We start from the raw sequence: 18,855 nt of genomic DNA, 5'->3' as shown, positions 1-18,855 counted from the left end.
ATTCTGCCTTATATAAATTTGCTAACTTATAATAGTTGGGTTCTGTATTTCTCCAGTTGAAGAATTCTAGGATTATTTAGCTTGGCTTTTTTCTGTATAAATCTTTTGTCTGTGTAGCTAATTGCTTTTGTTCCTTGTGCATTGTTTACCTCTGCATATTGAATGTGTTATTACTTTTATACATTTGAAGAAATAACTGTATTTAAAATGTTTTGCCTTGTAATCTAAGAAGAGGGGATTATTTAGCACTGTCTAGCCCTAGTCCATATCCTTTGCATATTAGTGATACACTGGTCTTTAAAGACATGCAGGTAATTGCGTGTGTGAATGGGTGTGCTTTTTTTGAAGGTTGGGTATCAGGCTGGCAACTCGGCACTGTAAAAATCCACTGCCAATCATTAGCGGACCGGAGTTCCGTTGTGGTGACCCCTAACCGGGAAAAGCTGAAAGAAGACTACTACAAGGTGACCATACTTCTTTACAGTAACAGATGAATGATTCTAGTTTTGCAGAGCCTGTCTGCTACTTAAATTTGTTTAACTTATTTTTTCCTGGTGAAAGTGAAAAGTTGTTACATAGCTAGTTATTAAAATCTGTTAAGGAAAGCCTTAGCCTTTTCACAAATTGATATTACTTCCGTAAGTGTTTCAGAGCCGTAATATTGAAAATATATTGCAGGTATTCAATAAGGATTGCAATTCTGGTATTCATTTATGCAGTCATGGCTATGTGCCTGCAAATGATTGAATGTTGGAACACTGGATTGGAAGAACTGGAAAATAAAAGAGCGAGGGCAGGTCTAGCTTATTTACTTTTCAAATTTGCACATGAATTTTTTTTCTCTCCTCAATCTTAGTTTTATAGGGCACCAAGTCATCATTTTAACTACCTACTGCACATTCCCACTGAACACTATCTACATGACTCGGATTTTGGTATAGCTAGTGCATTGCTCCGCTGCTAAGCTACTTACTTGTGCATTGTATTATTCAGGTTTATAGGTAAGTACTAGGCTAGCTGCCTTTGTAACCCATTTTAAGCCTTGCCAATTTCCTTTTTGGTGCTTGAATTAACCTGTACCATTAGGGATTAGATTGGCATTATCCATCCTCTGGTTGATATTAGCACTAGGGGTAATATAGAATTAACTGGAATCACACCACAGATAATTTGAGTGGATCTCTGCATGAGGTAAAGTATTTAAGAGCTGTCTCTATCCATTAGTAGTCCAGGAGGCAGTCTGCAGCAGATTTTCTGTTACCCACCCATAGAGCCAAGTTCTTGAATAAATGTGGCTAGTGAGTCCTCTACAGAGAAGTGGTATTCTCTGCGAGATATACCTGTTCCTTCAAACTGTTCTGTTATTGTAGATGAGGTTTAGAAACCTGGACCAAGTATCTCTAGTGCCATTTCACTTGCTGATGTAAGTATATTCATCAATATTGGGCTGGAGGATGCCTTGTATGCCACACACAGCAGTGTGTAGGATACGGAGTATAGTGACAGGGCTTTGAGGCACTCCCTGTTAAATATCGTTTAGGCCTACTATCCTTTTAGTATGGTACCTCTGTGGGCATTTCAGTTTTTGTATGTGTCAGAACATATACATACCAAAGAGGGCATTCCACTCAATAACTGGCCTGGTGAGAACTGAGTAAAGGGGAACAATGACATCTCTAGATGTAGTCACAATCCCTTTGTTTATAAGCTGTGCAATGTAGAAGGATTGCACATTCTTACAACAGTGGACATGTTCGTCAAAAGTTAGGTAACGATGCACATTAAGTTCAGCCCTTCCCAATAAACAGAAATAAATAAGGGCACTGCCTGTTCTCAAATGCTGTTGGCAATACTTGGAACAAACTTCCAAGAGAAATAACATCCCTGACTTCCACCAACCTTTTAAAGAAAAATTTGAAAATCCTCAGTAATAACCAATGGCTCTGCCCTGCTCTAATCCTGACTGATACTAATTCTCCTATTTGTCTAAATATTTCTAAACTAAAAACTTTTTTCTGATATTTTCATTATGCTCCACACTGTTCTTGAAACAAAATTTTTTTTGTCTGACTGCTTATTGACTGCCCTGCTGTCCTGAGGAAACTCATGTACAGTAAATGTTTTTTTGTTATTTTCTTTCTTAATACACTGTAATATAACAATCTGTCTTCTATGTGTAACCTATAATTGATTTTTAAAAATTTTTGCTGAGCTGTTGCTATACTTATGTAAATTGTTTGTGTTTTACCACTGTTTGTGTGGACTCTATGTATGTATAACATTTTTGTCTCTGAGCTATTCTCCTTGGGCCTCTGCTGAAAATGGACATATATCCAGTTAGACTAGCCCGGTCAACAAATGTAAACTAAATAAATAAATAAATAAATAAGTAGCTGTGTTTGGTCCATTTGGTCCATTTGTAAAAATCACTATGTTTCAGACGGGCAAATCATTAGATCTTTTTTCCCGCCTCCTCTTTTGCAGTCTTGTTATTTAAAAAAATAGTTCCATCTATTACAATTTTCCAAGAAATCAATTTTGCTATCAGTTTTTATTGAACATCCGTGTAGTTCCTATACATCCTCATGTGAGGAACAAAACTGGATGCATTGCTGTTAAATCTTTTGTGTAGCTTTGACAAAACTTTTCAGCTGACATTTATTTTTTCTTGTCTAACAATACTTTTTTTTTATATACCTACAGTATTTCCATGTATCTGCGGTGGTGGTGCTGCGGTAGCGTTGTCGCCTCATAGCAAGACGTTGTCCCATTCGATTCTTCTGTGTGGAGGCATACATGAATGGGGCGCGTCAGGGCTGGTAACCGGTACGTAAAAATCCACTACCAATCATTAGCAGACCGGAGTTCCACTGTGGCGACCCCTAACCAGGAAAAGCCGAAAGACACAAACAAACAAACAAACAATCCTACAGTGTTTCCATAGGTTTCCTGATTCATAGAGGAGGACCTATAGCTTGCAAGGAAGTGGAATGGTATTTGGCTGATGGTCATCTGAAGATGGAGAAGCTCAAGTTCATTGTTCTGTTTGACCAGACATGAGATATAGTTTTTTAATGTAAATTCAGACACCTCCACCTTTACTCCCTGTCTGTATATTAGCTGGTGTAAGGTACAGTATACCAAGGAAACATGATTTGACTATTACTTCCTCTATTTCCTGCCATTACTTGGTTCTGCTAGCCATTTCTGTATGATTTTGACCTGCAAAATATTGTGTTATTTCTTTCTGGTATTTGAAATAGCATATGTTCCATTAGTAGTTATGTCACTAATTCTAGCTAAAGTCCCTAGAATGAATTTCTTACAGATGTCTCTGAACTTACTAGCTGACTATTACAAGCATGGAGCTACCATATGTTTTATGTTTTTTTGTTGGCTTTGTCAGTCATTTGTGGAATTTAGGTGGGAGGAAGGGATCAGTAATATCCAAGTGTCATACTATTTTACTGAAATATTCAGGTCTCCTTACTGATGATAATGAATCTGTGTTACATAACAGCTGCACAAGGTAATATAATGAATGCCTACTCAAAAGGTTATGTGCAGCAATTATCACCTGTGTCTGAGCATGCAGAACTTTACACGTTATTATCACAGTGCAATTACAATATAGCACTGAGTCATTATCACTTTTCAGGTGAAACTCTCAGCATCTGTCACTGTTATTCACATAAGTAGAAGTCGTTATCACATTGATGAATGCACAAACCAGATTTGGGTTTTCCTCCACTTGTAGTCATTGCAATCCACCCCCCCCCCCCACACACACACACCGTTTTTTTTTTTTTTCATTTGTACAATTTCAAGAACTGTAACAAATCTATGAGGCAAAATGTGGACATCCTGTGAAAATCAGGACACTTGAGAGTTATGACAGGGATAGATTTTAATTTTGTTCTTTTTAAGTTAGAAAGTTACTAGAATATCAGGATTTGTCATAGAATGTATGAAGGATATGAATATATATGTTACAAGTGAGAGTGGGGGTATGTGGCCATTCCTACATTTTTGCATTCACTGGGCTGCCAGCAATGACTCCATAAGTGAAAACCACTACAACTTGAGCTTCCCCACATCTAGTGTGAAGGTATCCTGGATTGCAAGAAGAGGTATGCATTGGAGCGGAGTACTGCAGTTGTTGGAAGAGAAGTGTTCCATCTACCCTGAGCCTGATATTCTTGTGCTGCACATTGGAGGGAATGATGTCATCAGTCACCCACTCGAAAGGCTACAGCTTCAAATCAGATCAATGTTTGAACACCTGCAGTCATGGTGGCTACGTTGTCATTTTGTGTGGTCTGACATTGTTCCTCGCCAGATATGGAAAATGGCAAACAGTCAATGGGCAGTGCACAAAGCCAGATGTTTACAGAATGGGTTCATGCATGGCTTGATGCTCAGGGTTGGTCGATCTACAATCTACCATGACAGCATCACCACAGAAGATGTTCACCTTTTCAGAAGGGACAGTGTTCACCTAATTGAGGAGAGCATTGTGTTGTTCTTGACTGACCTTCACAATGGCATGAGGAGAGCTATGCATGATAAATTAGTGACATGCAGCTTGGGAGAAGAATGGAAAACACCCATGACCAAGTAGGACCAGTATGGTAAGTAAAACTCTGTTGTTATACTTGTATGTCAATAACCATCCTGCAATACTTTTTTTTTCTTCTGCTTTTATCAGGCATGTGTAGAGTTTAGATGACAAGAAGTGCTTAGTAATACGGAACATGATCCCTTAGGCCCATTGCTGAACGGACACATGTAAAGAGAAAAGGCATAGGTAAGGCAGACTGCTGACACTGAAGGAGACTGTGAGCTGTCGGAGTGGGTAGCCAGCACAGGTATTGGACAGATCAGATGGCTTTGCACGCCACTGAAGTCTCATGCCTGTCCTAGGTTCATTAGTGGAGAGGTGGTCCTGACCTTGCTTTGTCTCTTTACATGTACACATTCAGAAGTATGTTGGCTACACCAAGAATGTGTATATTTACAATCATATGTGTCTACATGGTAAAACAACTGCTTCTGAATGCTGTACACGTGTACAGATATCAGTTTTATTAGGACTCAGGTTATGGAAATTATGATTTTTTCATATTTTGGTAAATAACTTTGCAAGGGAGCATCTGAATGTGCTAAGCAATACCTCATTTTGAAGACAGTATTGATAGTTCCAGCATGGTAAAAGAATGGTGCCTGTATGCTATGCACATGTGCAGATATCAAAGTTTGTTTCGGGCTTAGGTTATGGAAATTATGATTTTTTTTTTATTATTTTGGTAAATAACTTTGCAATGGAGCATCTGAATGTGCCAAGTTATACCTCAAACCTACAGTGTTTCCATGGGTTTCCTGATTCATAGAGGAGGACCTATAGCTTTCAAGGAAGTGGAATGGTATTTGGCTGATGGTCATCTGAAGATGGAGAAGCTCAAGTTCATTGTTCTGTTTGACCAGACATGAGATATAGTTTTTTTAATGTAAATTCAGACACCTCCACCTTTACTCCCTGTCTGTATATTAGCTGGTGTAAGGTACAGTATACCAAGGAAACATGATTTGACTATTACTTCCTCTATTTCCTGCCATTACTTGGTTCTGCTAGCCATTTCTGTATGATTTTGGCCTGCAAAATATTGTGTTATTTCTTTCTGGTATTTGAAATAGCATATGTTCCATTAGTAGTTATGTCACTAATTCTAGCTAAAGTCCCTAGAATGAATTTCTTACAGATGTCTCTGAACTTACTAGCTGACTATTACAAGCATGGAGCTACCATATGTTTTATGCTTTTTTGTTGGTTTGTCAGTCATTTGTGGAATTTAGGTGGGAGGAAGGGATCAGCAATATCTAGGTGTCATACTATTTTACTGAAATATTCAGGTCTCCTTACTGATGATAATGAATCTGTGTTACATAACAGCTGCACAAGGTAATATAATGAATGCCTACTCAAAAGGTTATGTGCAGCAATTATCACCTGTGTCTGAGCATGCAGAACTTTACACGTTATTATCACAGTGCAATTACAATATAGCACTGAGTCATTATCACTTTTCAGGTGAAACTCTCAGCATCTGTCACTGTTATTCACATAAGTAAAAGTCGTTATCACATTGATGAATGCACAAACCAGATTTGGGTTTTCCTCCACTTGGAGTCATTGCAATCCACCCCCCCCACACACACACACACCATTTTTTTTTTCATTTGTACAATTTCAAGAACTGTAACAAATCTATGAGGCAAAATGTGGACATCCTGTGAAAATCAGGACACTTGAGAGTTATGACAGGGATAGATTTTAATTTTGTTCTTTTTAAGTTAGAAGGTTACTAGAATATCAGGATTTGTCATAGAATGTATGAAGGATATGAATATATATGTTACAAGTGAGAGTGGGGGTATGTGGCCATTCCTACATGTTTGCATTCACTGGGCTGCCAGCAATGACTTCATAAGTGAAAACCACTACAACTTGAGCTTCCCCACATTATTTTGGTAAATAACTTTGCAATGGAGCATCTGAATGTACCAAGTTATACCTCATTTTGAAGACAGTATTGCTGGTTCTAACATGGTAAAAGAATTGTGCCTGTATGTTGTACATGTGTGCAGATATCACAGTTTGTTTCGGACTTAGGTTATGGAAACTACAATTTGTTTCATATTTTGGTAAATAACTTTGCAAGGGAGCATGTCAGTGTGCCAAGTTTACCTCATTTTGAATACAATGTTACTCCTTACAACATGGTAAAAGAACTGTGTCTACGCACTGTACACATGTACAGATATCACAGTTTGTTTAGTCTTGTACGATTATGAAAATAGTCTTGTACGATTATGAAAATTATACATTTATTTTATTTTATTTTATTTTACATTTGTTGACCGGGCTAGTCTGGCTGGATACATGTCCATTTTCAGCAGAGGCCCGAGGAGAAAAGCTCCACTAAATACTAAGTACATTACAAAATATTACAAATGTTTATAAGTAACAAATTAGAAAATCATAACATCACACAGAATGCAAGATAGATTCAGGAGAAGCACATTTCGATGAGCAGTTAATACCATATTAGCAATTTTACATAGAATGTACCTAGGTCGATTAGTACTGTAAAAGGAGAAGAAATAAGACAGATACTAATAGGAAGAGTGAAGGAGAGATGTAGTATGAGAAAGAAAAAGGTTAGCCTGGTGTACTGCAGAAACAAAGCCAATGATTTAGGTAGTACAGTTTAATTTTCTGTTTGAATTGAGGCAGGGATGTAGTCAAAGTTATGTCACAAGGTAAGAGATTCCAGCATTTACCTATAGTGTTAGTGAAAAGAGAACAACCTGCTGTGTTGTTTGCCTTTATTGATTTAGTCATAAGTTTACTAGAGGAGCCAAGCGAGTTCAGATTATTATACGGGATTAGGAGTTGAGAGAGTATAGGGTGTTGTCAGGTAGGTGTAATATGTTGTGAGCTATAGTGAGTTGAGGAATTTTTAGGTAGTTTTGAAATTCGAGCCAGCCAAGTTGCTTTAGATTTATACAGTGGTGAGTCCTAAAGGGTTATTAGTGGCTAAACGTGCTATGTTATTATAGCAAGTTTCAAGTTTGTTAAGATTGTTTTTCTTGAGGTTGGTATAAATGGGAGAAGCATATAGGAGAGTAGATAGGAGATGGGTTTGAGCACATTTGGTTCTTGTTGCTGGGGTTAGAAAAGGTTTAATACGATATAGGGATCAAATTTTTTTGTTAACAACCTTGATGGTGTTGTTTATGTGCTGATCGAAGGAAAGATGATTGTCAATGGTTATTCCAAGAAGTTTAGTAGTTGGATCAGGCGAGATGATAGTGCCATTATTAGAAGAAATGGTAAAGTTTAAAGGGGGACCGAGAGGTGGGGGAGAAGAGGAGGAGTTTAGTTTTTTTTGCATTTAGTAGGAGAAACCGTTTAGAAAACCAAGTTTCTACTTTGTTAAAGGTATTTTGTGTTAAGGAGGTCAGTTCAGTAGAAGAAGGTGCGGAGCAGATAAGGGTAGAATCATCTGCATATTGTATGCAGGTAGCTTGTGGTATAGCAGTCTGAAGATCGTTTATAAAGAGGGTGAACAGAAGTGGACCTAGAATGGAGCCCTGGGGAACTCCGATGGAAATGGGCAAGAGAGAAGAGATGTGATTTTCCCAAATTACTGCTTGTTGTCTGTTGTTAAGCTAAGATTTAAACCAATTTGTGGCTAGTTTATCACAAGGAAGAGATTCGAGAATATTGATTAAGAGAGAGTGGTTAACCATGTCGAAAGCTTTTGAGAGATCAATGAAAAGAGCGGAGGAGAGAGAATGGTTGTTTCGATTTTTGTTGATAGTATCTATAAAGGAGAGAAGGGCAGTGGTGGTACTATGATGGGGTCTAAAACCATGCTGGCAGTTTGCTATTATGTTGTGGAGGGAGAGGTGGTGTACCAGTTGCTGGTGAATACATTTTTCCATTATTTTTGCAAGGGGTGAAAGAAGGGCAATTGGTCTAAAGTTGGAAAGGTCAAGGAGTTTCCACCTTTATGAAGTGGTATAATATAGGAGACTTTCCATATATCAGGGATGGTTCCTTCTTGGATAGTTCTGTTGATGAGTAAGGAAATAGGATAAGCAATTTCTTTAGCGGCTTTCTGAAGGAAAAGAGAAGGGAGCTTGTCAGCAGAAGGGGTGCAGGGTTTAAGTTTGTGAATGAGTTTGAAGATGAAAGAGGTAGATATAGGTTTTAGAGCGAAATTGAGGGAAGAGGTAGTTCTGTTAGGTGGTATATGAGAGTTGTTAGTGTTCATTTGTTTGGCTAGGGTTTGAATAGTTTCAGAGAAAAAAGAGTTGAAAGCATTGGCAGTCTGGAGAGGGGTTTCTGGGTCAGCATTTAGAGGGGAAGGAGTTTTCGCAGTTCCTGGGGAAAGAAGTCTATTTACTGATGACCAGAACTGTTTAGGGTTGTTAATATGTGTTTCCTGGAGGTTACAGTAGAAGTTTTTCTTGTCAGAGATTATTGATTTTTTTGCTAAATTACGAAGCTGGCGGAATTTAACTAAGTCAGGGTTTAGTTTATTACATCTCCAAGATTTCCATGCTTTGTTTCTAGCAAGCATGAGTTTTTTTGTGTTGGTGGTCAGCCATGGGGTCGATTTGGTCTTTACTCTAATAGAGCGTTCTGGTGCATGAGAATCAAGTATAGATAGGAATGTGGAATTAAAGAATAATACTGCTTCTTCTAGGGGGAGTGATTTTAAGCAATTCCAATTACATGCACTCAGTTCGGCTTTAAAAGGTTTATGTTAAAGTGTTTGACTGATCGAATTAGCCTTGTATTTGGGAGGTTAACAAATTCTGAATTTTGTCTAGAAATGTAGGTTAGGCAGTGGTCGCTGATGTCATCAGGCATAATACCTACCTTATAATGTGTCTTAACTTTATTAGTTAGTATCCAGTCTAATATACTCTCTTTCTTACTGGGTTTATTGACTCTTGTAGTTGAGGTAATACTTTGTGAAAACCCATGTAGGTTAATATGGGAGGTGGGATTGACTGTATTTATAGTGTTCCAGTCTATGTTAACGCCACCAAGAATTATGGTTTCTTGGGGGTAGTTGGTAGAAACCCAGCTTAAAAAGTCTTCTAGTATTGGAATGTTATTACCTGGGGGAAGATACAAACAAATAATGTAAATAGATTTTTTGGGGTTAAGTTGGAGTTTAATAATGATGGTTTCTGTTTTGCTATTTAGGTTTGGGCATTCTGGTTGAATAGATATGTTAAGTTGATTCTTGAAGAGTATTGCTACTCCTCCACCCTTACGTTTTAAGCGGTCGTGTCTTATTATGTTATAACCCTGGGGTACAATCTCTGAGTCTTTTGTGCCTGGGGTAAGCCAGGTTTCAGAGAGGCAAAGGATGTCAAATGAGTGTATATCTAAGAGGGCATGGATGAAAGATATTTTGTTATTTATGCTTTGGATGTTAAGGTGTCCTATAAGGAAGTTATTGTTGGGTTTAGGCAAGCAGTTTTGGGGAGGTGGTGAGGTAGGGCCAGGGTTGGGGTGGATGTCTCCATCTAGTAGAGTAGGATTAATAAGTTTTGTTAAGTAGTTCTTATTTAGAATTGTTAGAGATTTTGTTTTTTGCAAGATAGTAGGGGTATGTAAGGTGATGTTGCCTATGGAATTTAGATAGGTGATAACTAGGGTGGAATTAACATTAGGTAGGTTGTGAATGTGAGTCTAGTAGAGGTGTGTTTATGTGTGCAGATAAGAGAGTTATCTAGTGAAATTTCAAGAAAGGTGAGAAGGTATGTAGAAAGAAGGGTGGTTGTGATTGCGATAGAGAGTACAGGCATAGTTCGTATGTAGGGAGGCATCATTTAGTAATTAGAGAGGTGAGGAAGTAGAGGGGAAAGTGTAAAGGGGAGAAAATAGAATGTGGTAAGCAATATAGGGGAAAGTCTGTAGTTTAAAGCAGTAGGTAGATAAGAAAGGATATTAATTGGAAAAGAGAAAGAAAGGCTGGAGTGGAAGGAAAGTGTAAGGAGAGAAGTCAAGGTAATAGTGAAAGGTAATAGAAGATGTATGGTCTTGGGGCAGAGATAGAGTAGGAAGGGATGTACTAAGGCTGGGGAACAATTTGGTGGGAAGGAGAGTAATAGGATAGGAGGGCTAGGGGTGTGGCTATAGAGCTATAAATGTAGGACCCTGGGGGGTGGGTGGGAATTGGGGGTAGGGAGGGGAGCGGAGTGAGCCCGCAGGGCGAACGGAGTGGGTAGAAACAACTGAGGTATAGCCAGGAGACAATCAGAAAAGCAGGTGAGACTATAGGAGCAGCGAGTGTCAATAGGGAAGGGGTAAGATAGGAACCAGATACCAGAGGGGATAGGAGAAAGGTAAGGAGGAGTATGACAGAAAAGAGTACTGAGGATTTAGGAGGAGATGAGTGAGGTGTAATGGAAGAGAGTAGGGCAGGTTACTGGAGAGATATCAGCACAGGTGGTAAGGAGAATAGGCAGTCGGTAAGGAAGAAAATGGAGGTAGAGGGATGGAAAACCAAATTAGCAGAGTAGACTGAGGAGGGCTAATCAGGGTAAATAGGAGGAAGCAAAGAAGAAAGAGAGAGAGTAGAGCGCCACCTAGTGGCTGGTATAGGTAAATGAGAGGGAGAATGGGGAAAATACAAACAGGACAAGGGAATGAAAAAAGAAAGAAAAATGAGGGCAGGAAAAGGTGAGAGTGAGGGGGGTTTTAGGGGATAAGAGAGGAGAGGTACTGGCTGCTAGGCACACAAACGCAGGCAGAGTAATGGACTCTGAAGGTGGACCTATACAGAGGCTAAAGAGGCAGAAAGCGAAGCCCAAGACCTACTTTCAGTTCCTTGACTGTAGATCAATATGGGAGGTAGGCAGATTTTCAGTCACTGTAGTCAGGGCCAGGATGATCCAACAGCAGTAGGGCTTAAAGCTGGACAAGATTCAGTAGGGATGGTGCTATTAACTTCTAGGGGGAGAGAAGAATAACAGTCTTAGCATAGATGTTAAATTGAACAGGTACAAAACACAGCCAAATTGGTAAGGATTAACAAAGGTACAACAGCAATATTATCAGCAGTCTAACAGTAAAATTATCTAGCAATCTAACCCTGTTGAAACAGCTTGTCTAAAACTAACCCTGATAACATTAAGAGCGGGAAAATACATAAAAACTATCAATAGTGAGCTAGAAATAAATCAAGCAAAAATGTATACCTGGATCTGCTTGATAGACTCTAAACAATAGATATTATGAGTAGCAACAGTCATGTGACCAGCTGGTAACTCACCAGAGTAATATATTATATGCAAGTCATTGCGGGGATATAGGGAGGTTAAACTATTTGTAAAGCTAAATTAAAAGTATGTAGTTGGACTTACTAACAGTAGAGTAAGTGATACAGCTATTAGGGTACTATGTAAGAGGTACGCCAGAGCAGAGAATCCAAGGTACTGATTCAAGCGTTGCAGAGGTTCTATCAGAGATGAACCAAGAGTACATCCCTTATCTACTGCAGCCACTGCAAGGAGTGTAGGCGTTAGGTACAGCTAGGCTTAAGCGAGCCTAGTATGCAAAATGGGTAAATGGTTGGTAACAAGCTCCAAATAAGGCTAGCAGCAGAGGCATCTATGGAAAATAAGCCATCAGTGCCGGGTCATAGGATAGTTGTAAGCACCTTAGCGATTTGCACCAGCATACACGCCAGCTAACGATAAAGAAGCTCCACGTGTGTGATGCCGCTTAGTAGCAATGGGCTGTAACTCTAACGATAGCCTGGCCAGGTACTAACTTGTCTAGATAAGTGTACAGGCAGAAAGAAATACAAAGTAGAGCAGTAAATAGTATTAGTCTAACTCTTAACACATCTAACACAGTGCAAACGCTTTAACATTTAACACATCTAACACAGTGCAAACGCTTTAACGCTTAGCTTTAGTGAAAAAAAAAAAAGCAGGAGTAATCTAGGCAACATCAGTTTGTACTAAGATGCATAAGCAGGTCTAGCAGAAAAAGTATAATCACAACACAGCGATGTAATAGTGCTAAATACAATGCTATAGAGATAAAAAGCAACGAGCAGATTACTACAACAGTTTTGTGAGTTTAAGAATGCAATGCGACTATGTTGAACTACATTTAGCAGCAAACATCAAGTAATGCAGCGGTTTAAACAGACCCGTTGCCTGAGGCTGTTAGTCCGAACCCTGGGTCCTTCGTTTAAGAACCAATGGTGCCCCGTCGGAATAAATAAAGACTTCACAGCAGCCTAGTGATTAGGACTACTAGCGACAGTAGTCACTGATAAATACAGTAATAAGTTCAGCTATTTCGGCCTTGACAACATCAAAAATTCCATGCAGAGAAAGCTCAAGGTAACCGTAACCTACCAGAGATAACTCGCCAAGGCAGGAGCGCACAGCAGCCAGGGACCTGGAACGGTGGAAGGAAGTGAAAGGGGTGACGCAGGTACAGGAAGGGTATAAGTAACTTCAGCGGAAGAAGGGCGGACAGGGGAAAAGAACACGGGCTATAGGGAAGGGTAGGCGGACCAAAGGAAGAGGGTAGGGGAGACGGAAAAAGAAAGACAGGGGAAAATAAGTGACGTGGTGTTAAGAAGGAGATAACTAACAACTGAGGTATAGCCAGGAGACAATCAGAAAAGCAGGTGAGACTATAGGAGCAGCGAGTGTCAATAGGGAAGGGGTAAGATAGGAACCAGATACCAGAGGGATAGGAGAAAGGTAAGGAGGAGTATGACAGAAAAGAGTACTGAGGATTTAGGAGGAGATGAGTGAGGTGTAATGGAAGAGAGTAGGGCAGGTTACTGGAGAGATATCAGCACAGGTGGTAAGGAGAATAGGCAGTCGGTAAGGAAGAAAATGGAGGTAGAGGGATGGAAACCAAATTAGCAGAGTAGACTGAGGAGGGCTAATCAGGGGAAATAGGAGGAAGCAAAGAAGAAAGAGAGAGAGTAGAGCCACCTAGTGGCTGGTATAGGTAAATGAGAGGAGAATGGGGAAAATACAAACAGGACAAGGGAATGAAAAAAAGAAAGAAAAATGAGGGCAGGAAAAGGTGAGAGTGAGGGGGTTTTGGGGATAAGAGAGGAGAGGTACTGGCTGCTAGGCACACAAACGCAGGCAGAGTAATGGACTCTGAAGGTGGACCTATACAGAGGCTAAAGAGGCAGAAAGCGAAGCCCAAGACCTACTTTCAGTTCCTTGACTGTAGATCAATATGGGAGGTAGGCAGATTTTCAGTCACTGTAGTCAGGGCCAGGATGATCCAACAGCAGTAGGGCTTAAAGCTGGACAAGATTCAGTAGGGATGGTGCTATTAACTTTTTCAGTTCCTTGACTGTAGATCAATATGGGAGGTAGGCAGATTTTCAGTCACTGTAGTCAGGGCCAGGATGATTCAACAGCAGTAGGGCTTAAAGCTGGACAAGATTCAGTAGGGATGGTGCTATTAACTTTTTCAGTTCCTTGACTGTAGATCAATATGGGAGGTAGGCAGATTTTCAGTCACTGTAGTCAGGGCCAGGATGATCCAACAGCAGTAGGGCTTAAAGCTGGACAAGATTCAGTAGGGATGGTGCTATTAACTTTTTCAGTTCCTTGACTGTAGATCAATATGGGAGGTAGGCAGATTTTCAGTCACTGTAGTCAGGGCCAGGATGATCCAACAGCAGTAGGGCTTAAAGCTGGACAAGATTCAGTAGGGATGGTGCTATTAACTTCTTTCTATTCAAATCACATTTTCAGATGTATTTCGATTTTTAGTTCACCAGTAGTTGGACGTGGATTTCAACGGATACCAATTTCTCCAACTTTGTGGCATTTTTATCCTAGACTTTTTCAATGCACACTCATTTTCAATACATTTTCAATTGTTCTCATTATTATGCCCATATCTTTGCAAGCGAGCATGGTGATCACACAAATGTTGCATCATTTTGAAGCTGACATTCAGATGCTCAACTTCTACACTGATATGTATGCTCTGTCTGTTACAGTTGATGAGGTATTATGCTTTGTTTATTTATCAGTTATGAGAAATAATATATTAATCATATTTCTGTGAACATCTCAAGAAAGAAGCATCACACAGTAATGGTTAAGGTATCATTTTAAAGCTGACATTCATACTAACAAATTTAATTAAAACTGTATGAGTCTGCTTGGTACATTGACCAAGATATTGTGCTTTGCTTTTCCAAAAAGGTAAAAAATATGCATAATATCAAGATTCCTTGCCAAATATTTAATAATTACTTTGATATGCACTATCAACATTTCCACTGTTGGAAAGGTCACTGTCTGCTGAACAATTTTTGTATTTACATTTTTAGTCTAGCTCTTATAGTTAAAGAGTTATGAACATTTGTTTCTGTATGGTATTACAAATAGATTTTCTGAAAATGAGCTCAGGCTGTACTGTTGTTCCTATGGTGGAATTAAGCAGGCAGCTTTTTCTGAGCTGCTTTGGAGTGAATGAGTTAAAATGGAGAACATCAACATTTGTGCTGTAACAGAGACCTGCTTCAAGGCAGCAGAAAGCACCCCATGCACTACCAGGCTATAACTCATTCCATACCTTTCGCCCCCAGAATTTGGACCGAAGCTCCAAAGGCAGTGGTGTTTCCATATTCATAAAGGATGTGCACACCTCCAGACTAGTAGCCCAACATAATGCATCAGAGATACTTCAGATGCAGCTAACATTGGGTAAGACAGCAATTCAAGTCATAGCCTGCTATAGGACCCCCAACCATGTCCCAAGACTCACACTCCACATTCCTAAGCACCCTGGAGAATATTAGGGTCCAACCTAACAATCTCATACTGGATGAATTCAACTACCCTTCCATTAACTGGGAAAACTACTCCTATACCAATACACTTGCCCAACGTTTCCTGGAATTCATTAATTCTAATGCCCTGGATCAGCTCGTTCTTACCCCCACTAGAGGTAGCAACATCCTTGACCTGGTCATTACTAACATGGGTGACCATTGCTCTACACCAATAGTCAACTCCTCCCTGGTTAGATCCGACCACAAAATAATCACTTTGGAAATCCACATCCCTCCCCCTTCCCCTCCCCTCCGCAAAGGTAACCACCATGAAAAACGTCTCCAAAGCTAACTTTGGTCTACTAAAAACAGAGGTGGCTAGCTTCATAGCACCCATGCAAATGGAGAATAGTTGCATGACCACCAAATCATACACCAATGTACTGTACAAGCACGTACACAAATGCATGGATCTCACCATACCCAATAGAATCAACACGCTCTCCTCCAAAATAAGGAAGCCAATCTGTTGGTCCCCTGCCATAAACAAACTCTACAACAGAAGGATGAAACTGATGCGGAATAAGGTGAAGTCCCAAGCCTGGAAAAACTGCCTTATCAGTCTCAACAAAAAGTTGAGATCCCTCATGAAATCCTCTCAAGCTAGCTATGAAAACAGAATTGCAGCAGATAGTAAAGACAACCACAAGGCCTTCTATAGTTATGTAAAGAATCTCCACGGCATTAACAAGATTTGTTCTGAGTTATGGCACAATGGTACCTCCTATACTGAGCCAACAGATATTGCCAATATACTGGCCGACAGATTCATTGCCAACGTACCCCCCCAAACAACCAATAACAATACCAGTTGATTGCCAGGCACCCAGTATTACTGCTGCAAAGGTTAAAACAGCACTATCCAAGGCCAAGAATACAGCTTCTATGGGACCTGACAATATCCCTGTCTGTGTTCTAAATGAACTACAGAGTGAATTGGCACCTCACCTGTGTGCCCTGTTCAATCACAGCCTCACCTCAGGCTTTGTCCCTACTGAATGGCATATTGCTATGTCATCCCTCTCCACAAAGGAGGAGTGACTACAGACCCTGGGAACTATTGCCCTATTAGCCTAACAAATCTGATATGCAAAGCTATGGAACACATCATCATGGACCTAATAAACAAGGATATAGGGAACCTCCAAACTTTGGATCCCACACAGTTTGGTTTTGTGAAGGGTAGATCATGCCTGCTCAACTTGGTTGACTTCTTTGAGTCAGTCAACAGAGCTGTGGATGAAAGAAAGGAAGTTCATGCAGCCTAACTTGATCTGGCCAAGGCCTTTGATACCATTCCTCACTCAGGAATCATAGAAAAACTCACTAAGCTAGGCATCAACCCCTATATCACTAGGTAGGTTGCAAACTGGCTCACAGATAGAATCCACAGTGTGAAAGTAGCTGACTCAAAGTCAGACTGCCAACCAGTCACGAGTGGAGTCCTACAGGGTTCGGTCCTGGGTCCTCTCCTGTTTGGTGTCTACTTCTCTGAAGTCCAGGCCAACATGAATGGACTCTGACTAACAAAGTTTATAGATGATTGCAAGTTAGGAGCTCTTATTAACTCCCCAAGGGGTGTTGACATCCTACAGAAAGACCTCACTGAGACCAAAAACTGGTGTCAAAACCATGGCTTAAGCTCAATGCCAAAAAATGTGTTGTTATCCCCTTTGGGAAAAATCCAGTTCCCATGAATTACCACATCGATGGTAGTCCACTGAACACAGAAGGCGTTATAAGAGATCTGGAAACACAGGTTGACAGCAATGTCTCTTTTGACCACCACATTGCCATTGTGGTCTGAAAGTCCTTCTATATGTCACATCTCATTACTAAGGGTTTTGCATCCAGGAAGAAAGAGGTCATTGTCTCCCTCTACTCTTTCCTCATTAGGCCAATCATCGAGTACAGTGCCCCATTTGACATGTACCTCACTAGACACCTGCAATAACTGGAGAGGCCGCAAAAGTACCTCACAACTAGGCCTTAAACACTTGTCCTATATGGACAGACTCAAAAAACTCCAACTATTTTCTGTCTCATATCGCCTACTTAGAGGCTTTCTCTGCTTGACTTACAAAGCCATGTCTGACCCAGCTCTGTTAGAAATGCTACATTTAAAGAAATCCCAACCCCTCCACACCACATGCTCCAGAGACCTTAACCTCATTACCATAATCAGCAGAACATGCTGGAGGGACAGGTTCATAACCCAGAGACTGCCCCTGCTATGGAATAGACTTCCCATACATGTCAAACAGAGCACCTCCCTGGCCCTCTTCAAAGGAAATGTTGATGAGTTGATGGAAAATAGAAAATTCATCCCAGGGATCACTCCAGTGGCTCTACTTGAAATAGGCACTGGGAACTAAGGTTGGGTGTCACGATACCAGAGTAATCCTATGGGCTATGCTTGAAAAAGCTCCATGGCCATTAGCCTAGTACACACCTATGAACCTAAGTAGCCTTTTTAATCATGTCATTGGCCTTATTTCAGACCATTTTGTATCCATGGCCCTGACAACCAACAGCACTGACATTATCAACCACCTGACACCAGATATGGTCATGCAAGAGCATGTCTGCGGAACATATATCTAGGAGACGTTTCCCATGGATAAGGAGGATCTGTAAGATGACCTCATTCTTTGCATCTGAGAAGAGAGGTTTCTGTTAGATGGACTAATTAGTTTTGTATTTTGGAGTCATATCCCAGTTGTGATAGAGGAATAATCCAAATTAGACCAAACATCATACCAAGGTGGGTAGTACAGGATGGTTTACTAATGGAGAGCAATGTATATCATTATGCAGGTATCAGTTATTATCACACAAAATAGTCTAATAATAATAATAATAATGCAAGCCCTATAATATACTCATATGTATCCCCCAAAGGATAAGTTATGACTGCAAAGATAAAAATAATTATTTTGTGTATGTAGAAGAATATATATAGTTACTAGATAGATAGTACAACATAAGCACAAAACCCTCATAACTCCTGCAATTCAGTCACATGTCTGAACATCTAAGGATGTTGCCCTACCCCCTATGAAATACAAGTAAGGGATAACTGTAATAACAAGAGGTTATTATTTCAGAAACACTGCCAGGATACACAGCACTCTTTGCAAATAACATATTGACGTTTACTATGGAGCAGTATCTGCATGGAAGTTTACATACCTTGAAAGATTTCAGACAGTTATTCTGTACTGCAAATTACCAGTGCTGTCAGCAATTTGTTTGCGTGCACTTGGAAAAACAAGCAGTCTTCCATTGTATGATGGAAACTTCAGAGCCCCTGGTCTTGCTAATATGGTGTAGATTAACCATGCTGAGCATGCTGAATACGTTAAGTAGGTTCAATCTCTTATCAGTTCTGAATTAGTCTGCTTGACATGCTACCTAAATAAAGATG

The sequence above is a fragment of the Protopterus annectens genome, chromosome 2.part2 (assembly GCF_019279795.1).
Source record: "Protopterus annectens isolate FY-2018-M chromosome 2.part2, PAN1.0, whole genome shotgun sequence".
NCBI lineage: Eukaryota > Metazoa > Chordata > Ceratodontiformes > Protopteridae > Protopterus > Protopterus annectens.
Note: the sequence above shows the minus strand (reverse complement) of the source record.